Below are 2,500 nucleotides of genomic sequence, written 5' to 3' on the forward strand. Positions count from 1 at the left end.
ATCATTATCAATAACTGATTATACAAACTTGAATATCCTTCCACTGAAGTCGAAACTTACATACATACATACAACAAGGCTCTTTTTTATTTTTAAAATTATGTTTAATACTGCTCCTCCTTCTCTAAGAAGTAGATTTGTAACCAACCCAGTCCATCATCCACCCAAGATTATGGTGCCGCTCCCAACAGTCGATATTTTCCAGTCTAGTCTTATTTATTCTGGAGGTTGCTGATGGAATGCAATCTTATCTTCTATCAATATTCATGATTTTTTTTTTTTTTTTTTTTTTTTAATGTACATGCATTTAAAGACAAAATTGCTCGTGAATATCTCATGAAGAACTTAAAAACACTGTAATACATAGTCGTGATCCATTCACTGTAGTGTTTATGATGTTGATAGTTATAAGATATGCCTCTCTCCTTCTCCCATATTACCCACTTTATTATTTTTCTTTCATGAATCCCATACTTGTGTGTACAATACTGTATCATCATTGTTCTTGCCATTTTCTTTGATATCTGTTGTATTTTTAACTTTTGTAATGTAGCTTTTCACACCCACACACCCACACACCCACACACCCCCACACACCCACACACCCACACACCCACACACCCACACACACCCCTCCCGCCACCTTCTCTCTCTCCTCTGTTGATTTATCTCTGTGTGTGTGTGTGTGTGTGTGTGTGTGTGTGTGTGTGTGTGTGTGTGTGTGTGTGTGTGTGATGCGCCCGTTTGTGTTTTTTTTCTTCTCTCTCTCTGTTAGTATGTAGTGTGTGTGTGTGTGTGTGTGTGTGTGTGTGTGTGTGTGTGTGTGTGTGTGTGTGTGTGTGTGTGTGTCTGTCTGTCTGTCTGTCTGTCTCTCTCTCTCATTTCACCTTTTCTTCTTTACTCTCTCCTCTCCTCCCCCCCCAGCCCTCCAAGCCCCCCACCCCCACCCCCCGAACCCCCGCCTTTCTATTTTCCTTTCTCCTGATATGAATTTTCTCTATTCTTGTGCGTTTAGTTTTCTTTTTCTTCTTTACAAAAAAAAACAAAAAAAAAACAAACGAATTATTTATTTAATTTTTTACCCCAGGGCTGGGTGGAAAACAGAACCAAACATTTTTGTCACTATGCTTATCTCAATACTCTGGAAAAATAAAATTTCGTTCGTTCGTTCGTTCTGTCTCTGTCTGTCTGTCTGTCTGTCTCTGTCTCTCTACCTCTCTCTGTCTCTCTGTCTCTACCTCTCTCTGTCTCTGTCTGTCTGTCTGTCTCTCTCTCTCTCTCTGTCTCTCTCTCTACCTCTCTCTGTCTCTGTCTGTCTCTACCTCTCTCTGTCTCTCTCTCTCTACCTCTCTCTGTCTCTGTCTCTGTCTGTCTCTCTGTCTGTCTGTCTGTCTGTCTCTCTCTGTCTCTCTGTCTCTCTCTCTCTACCTCTCTCTGTCTCTGTCTGTCTCTACCTCTCTCTGTCTCTCTCTCTCTCTACCTCTCTCTGTCTCTCTGTCTCTGTCTCTCTCTCTATACCTCTCTCTGTCTCTCTCTGTCTGTCTGTCTCTCTGTCTGTCTGTCTCTCTCTCTCTCTCTCTCTCTCTCTCTTTCTGTCACTGTTTCACTGAGCAACGCTATCTTTGTGCCAGTCGTCCTTGGCAGCATTCCATTCAGCCCCTCCGTTTACTCAGGTTTGTTTTGGGTTTTTGTTTGTTGGTTGGTTTTTCTTAAATCTTTCTTTTATTTCATTTTCTAATCTTTTTTTTTTTTTTTTTTTTTTTTTTTTTTTTACAGATTTTCTTCAGTGGCGGCCTTCGTTAGAAAATGGGTTCTTGACAACTTTGCTCAATCGCGAGAACGCCACAGTTCCAAAACGATAATGTGAGGGGGAAAAAAAATGTATGATACACATTGTTTTGGTAACATTATTCTTCTGTTCACGCCACGAGTAAAAAACAAACAAACAAAAAACGAACTACAAACCAATCTATAACAGGGTTTTCATTTTAAAGACATTGTTTCGCTAAACTATATTCCTGTTCCTGTTATAATAAAAAAATAAATAAATAAATAAATAAATAAAATGATGATGATGATAATAATAATGATGATGATGATAATAATAATAATAATAATAGTGATGATGATAATGATGACAATGATAATAATGATATCACCGATAATAATGATAATAATAATACAGACCATTTTTTTTTTTTTTTTTTTTTTTTTTTTTTGAAATGGACTATTCCGACCATTATCCCTTCCAGTAGTTAAGGCCATGTCACACACATGGTGATCATTTTGAAGACACTGTTTCGTCAGTTAATTAAACTACCTCCCCCCCCCCCCGCCCCCACCCCCACCCCTTCTACCCCTCTTCTACAGGAAATAAAAGCAACAATATTTATTGGAATTTTTTTTCCCCCTTTAAAAAAAAAACAAAATTATCTAAGACATTTGCTTTGTTTGAATTATACATGAAAAAAAAAAAATAATAATAATCCGTCGATTAGGT

The sequence above is a fragment of the Babylonia areolata genome, chromosome 23, assembly GCF_041734735.1.
Source record: "Babylonia areolata isolate BAREFJ2019XMU chromosome 23, ASM4173473v1, whole genome shotgun sequence".
Classification (NCBI taxonomy): Eukaryota; Metazoa; Mollusca; class Gastropoda; order Neogastropoda; family Buccinidae; genus Babylonia; species Babylonia areolata.